At 36.3% G+C, this 11,762-nt stretch overlaps 1 pseudogene; it reads left to right on the top strand.

The window, feature by feature from the left end:
• Positions 1-6,342: 6,342 nt before the first annotated feature.
• Positions 6,343-7,571, top strand: LOC101575007 (annotated as a pseudogene).
• The last annotated feature ends 4,191 nt before the right edge of the window (positions 7,572-11,762 follow it).

Below are 11,762 nucleotides of genomic sequence, written 5' to 3'. Positions count from 1 at the left end.
AAGAAAACAGAAATTATCCCATGCACATTATCTGACCACAGTGCAATGAAACTGGAAATAAATGACAAAAGAAACCAGAAAAAAAAACCTTAAATACATGGAAATTAAATGACACCCTACTCAACAATCAAAGTGTCACAGATGAAATTGAACAAGAAATTTAACAATATCTATAATTCAATGAAAATTCAAACAAAACATCATAATTCATGGTATACGACGAACGCAGTTCTCAGACAAAATTCATAGCTGTGAACTCACAAATTAGGAAAACAGAATGGGAACAAATAAGTACCCTAATGCTGCACCTTCAACAACTAGAAAAGTAAGAGCAATCCAAACCCAGAACCCAAAGACGGGAAGAAATCATAAAGATTATGCCAGAAATTAATTCAATTGAGATGAAGAAAACAATTCAAAGAATTAACAAAGCAAAAAGTTGGTTCTATGAAAGATTAAATAAATTCGAAAAGCCCCTAGATAAACTCATCAGACAGAGGAAAGAATCAATTCAAATGGATGTAATTACCAAAGACTCAGTGGAAATTCAGAATATTATCAATAGCTACTTTGAGAATCTTTACTCTCACAGAATAGAAGACACAAAAGAAATGGACAGATTCCTAGAAAATTACAAATTACCACAACTGAATCGACAAGATATAAGCACTCTCAGTAAACCAAAAACAGCTAATGAAATAAGAGACAAAATTAAAAACCTATCGACAAAGAAAAGTCCAGGTCTGGATGGATTCACAGCTGAATTCTACAAGACATTTACAGAAGATGTAGTCCCTATACTCATCAAACTCTTCCATGAAATTGAAAAGGAAGCAATTCTCTCAAAATCATTCCTGGAGGCAAGTATTACACTGGTACCAAAACCAAGGAAGATGCAACTAAGAAAGAGAACTACAGGCCAAGCTCCCTCATGATCATAGATGCCAAATTCCTCAATAAAATCCTAGTAAATAGAGTACAGCAAATCATCAAGAAGATCATACACCATGAACAGGTAGCATTCAACCCAGGGATGCAAGGATGGTTCAATACTCAAAAATCTATAAATGTAATACACTATAACAATAGAGTGAAAACTAAAAACCACATGATCATCTCCATTGATGCAGAAAAGGATTTTGACAAAGCCCAACACTCATTCATATTGAAAGTCCTACAGAAAATTGGAATAGATGGCCTCTACTTCAATCTGGTAAAAGCCAATTTTGAAAACCCAACAGCTAACATAATCCTAAATGAGGAAAATCTGAAATCTTTTACTCTTAGATCTGGTACCAGACAAGGATGTCCTATATCACAACTCCTATTCAAAATAATTCTGGAATCATTAGCTACATCCATTAGACAAGAGAACGAAATTAAAGCAATAAGAATAGGCAAAGAAGAAGTTAAATTATCTTTCTTTGCAGATGACATAATACTATACTTCGAGGACCCAAAAAAAACTCAACCAAGAAGCTACTAGAATTAATACAGAAATTGAGTAGCATTTCAGGTTATAAAGTCAATACCCAAAAGTCAATAGCATTCCTCTACACAGACAACAAACACACTGAGAGGGAAATTATAGAAACAATACATTTACAATAGCACCAAGGAAAATGAAATAACTTGGAATTAATCTAACTAAAGAAATCAAAGATCTTTTCAAGGAAAATTACAGTACTCTGAAAAAAGAGACTGAAGAGGATTTCAGAAAATGGGAAGATATTCCATGCATCTGGATAGAAAGAACGAACATTGTGAAGATGGCCATACTCCCAAAGTTGCTGTACAGTTTTAATGCAATCCCAATCAGTCTACCACCGACATACCTGACAGACATAGAGAAATCATTCCTAAAATTCACCTGGATCCAGAAAAGACCTAGAATAGCAAAGGCAATTCTCAGCAATAAAGACAAGGCTGGAGGAATTACAATTCCTGACTTGAAATTATACTACAAAGTTACTGTGATAAAATTAGCATGGTACTGGCATCAAAATAGACCTGAGGATCAATGGAATATGTTAGAAGATGGTGAAGCCCCTATGAACACACTTAACCAACTTATCTTTGACAAAGGGGCCAAACATACTCACTGGAAGAAAGACAGCCTCTTTAACAAATGGTGCTGGGAAAACTGGCTCTCTACATGCCGAAAACTCAAACTTGACCCGTGTCTATCACCGTGTACTAAACTAAAGTCAAAATGGATTAAAGATCTAAGCATTAAAGCAGAGACACTAAATCTCCGGGAAGAGAAATCAGGAGGAACTCTTGAAGACATAGGGGTAGGCAGAGTTCATGGACAGAAATCAATTTGCATAGGAAACAGTTGAAAGAATTACCAACTGGGACCTGCTCTTACTGAGAAGTTTTTTCACGTCAAAAGAAATTACCAACAAAGTGAAAAGGCAACCCACAAATTTGGAAAAAAAATCATGACAAATAAGTACTCAGACAATGGTCTGCTCTCTAGAATCTATAAACAACTAAAAAACACTAGGGCCCCCAAATTTAAAGAACCAATCCAGAAATGGGCATCCAAGATGAACACACGCTTCTCCGAGGAAGTATTAAAGAAGCAAATAAATATATGTAAAAGTGCTCCATATCTCTAGCCATTCATGAAATGCAAATAAAATCATATTGAGATATCATCTCACCCCAGAAAGAATGGCTATCATAAAGAAATCTTCCAACAACAAATGTTGGAGAGGCTGTGGGGAAAAAGGAAGCCTTCTCCACTGCTGGTGGGAGTGTAGACTGGTGCAACCGTTATGGAAATCAGTATGGAGACTCCTTAGAAAAGTTGGTCCGGAAATCCCCTTTAAACGAGCTATTCCTCTACTGGGAATTTTCCCAGAGGATCTGAAATCATCATATCATAGTGATATATGCGTGCCTATGTTTATAGCAGCACGATTTTTGATAGTCAAATCTTGGAAACAACCAAGATGCCCATCATCTGAGGAATGGTTTAAAAAGATGTGGTAGTTTTACACAATGGAGTATTATTCAGCTATTAAGAATGATACACTTGAAGCCTTTTTATTGAAGTGAATGCCACTTGAACATATACTCTTAAGTGAAATAAACCAGACACACATGTGTAAATATCGTATAGTCTCCCTAGTATAAGAACTCAAAAGAAGAAATACAAATACAAAGATATAATACAAGTAAAATGAAAGCAGGATCTCAAGGACTAACTAATCAAGTGAGGGAAAGGAGAAGAGCTAGGAAACATAACAATGTCAAGTCACACAGGTATATGTGGAAGATGAGCAAGACAATGATCCTGAGAATCTTCAGAAGATTTTTGAATCTAGCAGTTAATTGGAAAGATTCTCACCCTGACTAACTATATATACTGATACCTGTGAACTATGCTACTGAACTGCAGATGGTAATTTGTAATAGTAGTTTCATGTTAGGAGTGCCTGTCATTCTGGTTTTCTGAATATGGGCTGCTTGTCATGGTATGCCAGTTGCTGCTATGATGTCTCTTGGGAAGGCGGATGTTCAAGAAGAAGGGGTTGGTGAAGGAAAGCAAGAGACAGGGAAGGTAATATTGTGGGACTGTCCTGCTTCAAGATTGTATATGGTGAGATTTTTGGACTTATGTTGAAACATATAATTATTTATGCCTATTTTAAAAATATATTCTGATTTTTAAATGTTTTTTATCATACTCTTTAGTAATTTAAAGTTCAATATATCAATACTTGATGAAAAATACCTGCTCCATATTATGCTTAATATGTTTGATATGCAGACATATAGTGAGGTTAAGCTTAACAGCCAAAGTTGTCTGATAATAACAATAAGCTTGTCTTCTGGATGGTTAACAACCTAAGTTTGCAGACCAAAATTGTAGAGGGAGGAGGGCTGCAAGGAAAGCCAACATTTTGGTCCTAGCCTTCTAAGGTCAGTTAAGACTCATGACATATAAGAACTTGTGCTATAACATCATGTGACTCGGTGGTGTGACAGGTTTTTTGATCAAGGAGATTATGGATCCAAAGAGGAAGGTGATCGATGGTGTAGAGTGTGCCTAAGGAGAGTCACATGGAGAGAAAACATTGTCTCAGGCTTTCACAGAGTGCTCATTGGCCAGGCGAAGGCCGTGACTCATTCACATGGCTGACACTGACAAAGGTTCTACAATCTGAGGTACAGGATCTCAGGATAAATCCTGAGGGGATTTCACTGACCTCATCAGACCCAAAAGCTACAACTCTTTTTGCATAAGTCCTGCTTTGCCTTGGTCTTTGCCATCCAGCAGAAAAGTATTAAAATGAAGTATAAGAATTAAACCCATGCTGTTATGTTGAGCTGTGGGGGACTCAGGTCAACAATTTCTGACATTGCCAGTTAAGCGGAAGACCCAATATTATTATAGGCTACTGGACTGTTTTAGAATATTTTGCTGAGTTTACACACCTATAATATTCAACCAACGGAACTCAGCAGAAAAAGGGTATACGGATGATTGTCCATTTTGTATCTGTATTCAGAGTGATTAGGATAGGCATATAGTTACATTCTCTTAATTAATAGAATGATTTATTCTAATGGTGTTTGTAAATAGGATATCAAGTCCACATCTTGTACAGCAGTTTATCACTAAGAAGAATGTATGCAGTATGTTAATTATTGAAACTGTCCTACCGATTTGATTTAAAATAAAAAATAAAAAGGACATGAATAATTTTTTGATCCTAGAGAAGCACAGAGCAGCAAGATGAACTTTTCTCTGAACCACTACTTTGACAGCAAAATCCATAATAGCTCTCATAGTCATAGCAAAACCAGCATTCGCACAAGAAATTACAGGTTAGTTGATGTATGTATCATCTAAATTATGTTAAAGTTGAATTTTAAGTGTTTTTAAAATGTTCTCTTTAACCACATATTTTGAAGGCTTTTATGACGCCATTTTAAATTTAAGTAATTATCTCCAATTCTTTTAGGTTTACAGGGAGTTTCCAAGGTAGTACAACAATTACCTTTATAATTTAGGTAATTTACTTTCTTGTTACCTTACTTTGGTATATTTGTCACAGATAACAAAGTAACATTGATGTATTATTACCAATTAAACTGCCTTGTATTCAAGGCACTGCTTTCTCCTTGGTAAAGGAAGCTTTCTCGTGTTCATTTTTGTGAGCATATGTTTTTGATTCATAACAATTACATACATGTATGGAAATATATATGCATAGGTAATAAAAATAGTCACACTAAAAGGTAAGATCAGTACAGTGATGCTAATGAGAGAATCAAGTATGTATACATTTGTATACATTATAATATATATATATATATATATATATATATATATATCCCAATATATGTGATATATATCACATCATAGTACTTTTCACTTTCCCTTCCCTTTCTAAATCTCCCTAATTCTCTTCTCATTTGGATGTATTATATAAATTTTTTAAATATTTTATGACACTGCTCTTTATCTCAAAAGAAAAGTAAATGTAGCTCGTGGTTACAGGATTTCCACAATTAGATATTTTCTTGGGTTAAATAATCATTTTATTAGTAATTTAGATAATCACAGAGTAATTTCATTTTAATAGCAATAATAAAATGTCCTTTCTGTCTCTGAATATCACGTTAACTAAAGTAAATTTCATTTGGGTTGCATGTTTCTGCTGTTATACCTCTTTATTTAAACCCGAACAACTTCATTGTTGGTCTGAAAGTTCACAGTGATTAAGCGATAAACGTTATCCTAAATTTTAATGGTGTAATCCCCAACTCACCTCAAATTTCCTGACCTGAATCCCTTAGAAATGCACACTTGTAATAATAGGACTAAGGCACTGTCTTCACCTGAGTCTGCAGCAAATTTTTAAATGGATTTAAAGGAGCTGAGAAGATCACCCAACAGGCTAAGTGCCTGCCTGGCAAGCACAAGAGCCCATATTTGATTCTCAGTACAGCATGCTGTGCAGGGCCCAGAACTCCAAGTGATCTGTGCTGGTCACCAAAACCTGACATGGTGGTGCACGCCTATAATCCCAGTTCTGGGGAGGCAGAGACAGGAGGATAAATACAAACCTTAGCTGCATTGTGAGATGTTATACCAAATAAATAAGCAATTAAAAGATTAAGGAGGGGATGGGCTGCTGTAACAGCAATTGAAGAGAGAAACAGCCTGAGCAGGTGGGGGAAGTAGAGCCAAGGCTAACAGGAGCAATGCTGGGACTAGAGCGGGTGGCAGGAGGGGTGCAGTGGCTGTCGAGGGGAAGGGCCACCATGCCACTGAAGCATCAGCTTAGGCTTCGAGTTTAAAAAGTTTTAGACCAAGGAACCATGGATTGGAGAAGTGAGGGTGAAACAGAAAATGCAGATGCTTTCCTTGACTTGAAAAAACTTCCTGCCTCCAAGTCCACCCATCGCTATACAAAAGAGGAGTTCTTGGATATAAAAGAATGCCCCATTCCAAACAGAGGCCTTCATGCCTCTTAGAAAAGTACGACAGTGATAGTACTGAGAAATGGCATGGCTTTCTCTACCTTGCTTCAGGAAGGAGCTCACCAGTGAAAGTCTAAAGAAAGAATTTGATACAGGTCAACCTTCCCTGGTGCACAGGATAGTAGATCCATGAAAACATGTAAAAGACGATTATTAGGATGTTGTTGTCAGCCCACAGAGACAGAGCTTTGGAAGGGGCTGCCATGTGACAACTGCTGTTAGCTCCTGTCACTTGGGAAGTCCATTGGAGAAAGACAGTGATGCATTTTGACTGCTGGGTAGATGAAGAATTGGCAGTGGAAGGATAATCTCTGTCTTTGTAAAGGATCACTGTCTTAGTGATAAGGACCTGTGAGACAAGAAAGACAAAGACCAGGAAAGGGACTACAATGACAAATGTTTCAGGAGGGAGTTTGAGGATAGTAAGCTTGTCTTTGGTGAGTATAGAAGAAATGATTTGTACATAGAAGAAGAACAAGAATAGTTCTCTGCTGGACCCACAAGTCAGTCTGAAACCATTGAATTAACTGACTTTGATGACAAGATACTAGAAGAAGATCACAAAGGCAGAAAAAGAACAAGACGTTGGACAGCCTCTGTACAGGAAGGCATAATTGAGTGCAATGGGAACGTGGCTGAAGAGGATGACGTGGAGGTTAGCCTCACCCAGAAGTGAAAGGCTAATCAGGAAGTGCCAAAGGAAGCTGTCTTGCTGGAACAATCTCCAGGATAATTTGACTTTAATGAATTCTTTAACCTTGATAAAGTTCCATGCCTGGCTTTGATGATAGAAGATGTTTTAGGAGAAGGGTCAGTATCTGTCAGTTGCTTCAGGAGGTGGTTCTTTAATCTGAACTGATTAGGAAGCTGATCCAGTAGCCTTGGGTCAAGGCCATATGAAGAGGTGGAGAGATTTGCAGTTATGGAGCAAGTCATCCTCTTTTTGCTCCTCCACCACTAGAAGATCATGCTGAAAATAAAGTGGATATTTTAGAGATGCTACAGAAAGTCAACATGGATTTAAACCCCTGATTTCCAGCCTTTCCGCAAATAAAGAAAACTTAAAGAGGAAAAAAAAATTAAAAAAATAAATGGAGTTACAGATTTTAATAGTTTTATAAGCAAACAAGCTATTTTGCTATTGGTTTTGTAGTCCAATACTAAGCATCACCGTTCCATTTCTCTTTCCTCAACTTTGAATAAATCATACAAACTTGAGGAAATGGCCTAATTACTAGTTAACTGCTCAATCACTAGACAAGTAATCTCCTCAGAAAATGTGTGGAGAGTTTCTCTGGGCAAAACAACACAGAAACAAGCTCTTAGTGATCATGGTCAAAAGCAAGCCAAGATTAAAAACAATAATATGGCATAAATAAGAGAGAAAGAAAGAGGCAGGGGTGCAACCTGAGACCCTGTTATCATTTCTTAGGTTTTGGGAGAAGAAATATGGCCAATAGCATACACTTGACTTTCTCATGATTAGCATCACTATATTGATTTTATCTTTTAGTGTGACTATCTAACCATTTTTATCTCAGAAAAAATTGTAGATCCAAGTTCTCAGATCGTTGAAATTCATATTCTGGGATCACACTCCAGAAGACAGCCAAAGAGTAAGTTTTTCACCTGAAATAATTTAACCATGGGTAAAAGAGTCAAAAGTACTTTTCATTTATTCATATTATCCTCAAAGATAAGAAGGAATCTTTAAATTTCCACCTGCCTTCTGTTTTAGGTCACTCAGAATAGGAACCAGATCAGCCAGATTGGAATTTGGAAAGCCATTTATTACTGAGCTGAGGGCCTCTGATCAGCTCTTACGTAGGAGAGGGCCGAAAGGCTCCTTGCCCAGGAAGCAGGGTTTTTTTAAACATGGAACCACATTCCATTTGATAAACAAATTCATTGTCTGACACAAAACAATATTTTCAGGATATTTGTGACCACTGTTCAAACTAAATTTTCTGGGGCTTTGTGTTAGTTTCTGGTTATCTTGCACCTGCATACCTGAAGGCAGCCTTGCATAGCCAGAGATTACAAAAAGTCAAAGCCATTTAGTTTCCTTTAAGTCATCTCTGTAAGCTAACTTTGCATACAGGAATTGGTGAGGGTTACAGGAATTAGTAAGGCAGGAATTTTATCTAGCAAGCAGCACAAAACAGCCACTAGTTACTAAACAACTTAGAACAGTGGTGAGTATACACATAAGATTTACATTTATAATCTAAAATGTGAGTTGATCCATTACATCTTCCAATATCTATTTTAGTAACTTAGTAAATTATTTATTAAATTTAAAGAGCATATCATCATTGTTTCAATTGGAGTATTAGTCCTAACTATAGTGATACAGGGAACCTCCAAATGAGGGAGAAAAACTGATCTCGGTGTGAATGACCACCAAATGATATAGAGGAAGAGTGATCTCCCAACCTGAATGGTACCTGGGACAAGTTTATGTTCTCTAAAAACAAAGAATGAATTTTAGGAACAAATGGAGGTTATGAACAGAATATATTTTTTGGGGGAAAGAAAGCACCTATCTGAGAGGGGGACAGGAGGGGCACCCCAAGGAAGTTGTCTTTGGAAAGCTGTTTCTTCCAGGGACTTTTATAGAATAACACCATGTGATGAGGCAGCTCTAAGGTGGTGAAGACATGGGAGCTCCTTTAGGTGGCCATGAGGTGGGACAAAACTATGGTCAACCAATGAGAATACAAGCACAATTGCTCAGGTAAAATTTATTAATTCCAGTACCAAATGAGGAAGTGAGTCAAGTATCAAGCAGGCATGAATGCAGGACAGGGTCTTTTCCTGTTGGGGTCTGGGCTACTGACTCATTTGGGCTCCTTCAAGGTGATTGACACCTATTTAAATATCAATCGCTGATGCCCATCCCTAGGAAAGTATGTATCTGTGTTTCCTATTTTGTCTTGGTCTTGAAGTCTGGCCCATATGAGAGTGTCTGTCTCTTCCAAGTTGCAAAGTCACCTTCTTTTGCATCTTGTCTCTTTGAGGGCCTGGCCCTGTCTGATTGCCTATAATATTTCTGTTTAATTCAGCTGTCTACAACAATACCACTGACAATAAAAGCTCCACTACAATGTCCTCTTTTTGCTTCATTTATTTTACTAAAAGTTAGATGACTGTAACAAAGCCAAGTGATCTCTAAGTCTCCTTTCATCTGAGTAAATATACAACTTACATAAGCAGGGTTCCAGTCTAAGAGGACTTGGTGAAGTATCTTAATGATATTATCCTAAAATGATTGTCTTATATCAGGAATTATGTTTTATTTATCTTTTTCATGTTTATGTCATGATACCAGAAACAGGGAACCCACTCAAATGTTTTACATTAAAAGATAATTAATATTGGTGCTGTACAAAATATAGAATATCAAATAAATGAAACTTCAACTTTTAATATATGTGCTGCTGAAGTGAGCATAAAACCTCAAGTAACTTCTACATTATGTTATATTAAGTGATTTGCAGATTAGACTTGAGCATTTAGTAAGCCAAGTTATTATTTATTGGTTTTCAGTTTTACACACAAGAAGTTTTCTCAGTTGTGACTAATTAGTGGGACAGTTTAGAATGATAGCTAATGAAATGATATTTGGGAATAGAGAAATCAAAACATTCATGTCATATATGTGAGAGGGATCTTGAAGTCAAGGATTTTACATATTGCTCAGAGCTTTCTGAAGTTTGAACTTGCTATTAGGTAAAGTCTATAAGTTTGATCTCTGACCTTTGTAAATAGTTTATAGAAGAAATAATGTCTGTCCTACACAGAGAATTTTAGAAGTTGCATTTTTTGCTAATTATTCTAATTGAAATAACTTAGATGGGCTCATGGAAAATAAAGGAGCAGCCTTATCCCTTTAACAGCACAGATCATATTAAATCTAGTATATTCTCTTTGGTTTTGTCCAAGAGAGACCAAATTTGGCATAGGAACTTGGGCAGATCAGTCACATCAAGAATCTGGTCCAAACAGTAAGTTGTGTGACATGCCGCCACAAAATTGATCACAATTAAATTGGTATATCACATATTGAATTTTGTGTCAATTTTATTGAGTTATATCTAATTCTATCCTTATCATAGGTGGCATTTTCTCACAGGATGAAACTCTGATGTTGATAGAAATAAAAAATAAGTGTCAGTGTGAAATATGCTAAAAGACAGTGCTGTGAATCTAGCCTAGTTTTCTACCTTAGATCTTGTACTCTCTATTGCAATGATAATAGAAAAATTGTTGAATCATAGACTTTAACAAGCTACTGAAAGAGACTGTTGATGAAGCTGAGCTGCTAGCAGCAGGCCAATCACCTTTGTGTATCTTTAATTTTATTTTGTCCTCAGTGAGGCTGACATGGTGTATGGTGTGCTGGGGATCAAACTGTGGGCCCTGCGCTTTGCCTAAGCTTGCTTAATCATGCATTTTAGACTGCTGAAATATCTCACTGACTGCCATGCACCTTTGGCTCTTAAATAAAACTATGAAAGAATATGGATCATACTACCTCATTAGAATAGTCAAAGAAATACATTTGAAAGGGTGAGTATTAGAAATAAATATATCTCCTAAGATTTTTGAAAAGAATGGAAATTAGTAGATGAAGATGCTAAGGAGTTTAGTGTCCATAGATGATTCTTATCCACACTGTTCTTTTGCTTTTCTGTCAGGGTTTTCTCTAGTAGCAAAAATGTGTAAAGACAATACTATAGTCACTTAAAATATATCATGTGAAAAGTACTTTATATGCTATATATCTCTGTGTGTACACACATGTGTATTTGCTAAAAAAAATTATATTATATATACTGTTCTTATCCACATTTTATCCTTGAGAAAAACTGAGGCAGAGGGAAGTTAAACAACATGGTTAACATACTACAGTAAGAAATAGAGCTGGAAATTGAAACTACATAAGCTGCGTTTCATGAAGCCTCTTTTTAACAACTCTTCTAAAACTCCTCCCACTTCTGTTGCTTTGCTGATTTGGGACTGATTTTTGTGATATACTGAATCATTCAGGACATTTTTTTAAAAGACAGACTTATTAAAAGTTTGCTTTATTTTTTTTGTGTGGAACCAAGCACTAGTTACCAATTATAGCTATACTTTTTTGTGTGTGCCTTCAGAACATTAGCCCAGTTAGAACTGCCTTATGAGTAATCAAGTAATGAACCAGGTTCTGGTGGTTTTGTCCATGCTTAGATTGTTCAGATGATATGGAACTC

Source organism: Octodon degus, unplaced genomic scaffold (assembly GCF_000260255.1).
Source record: "Octodon degus isolate 3935 unplaced genomic scaffold, OctDeg1.0 scaffold00189, whole genome shotgun sequence".
Lineage (NCBI taxonomy): Eukaryota > Metazoa > Chordata > Mammalia > Rodentia > Octodontidae > Octodon > Octodon degus.
The sequence above is the reverse complement of the archived record's forward strand: the minus strand, read 5'-3'. Positions and strand labels throughout refer to the sequence as shown.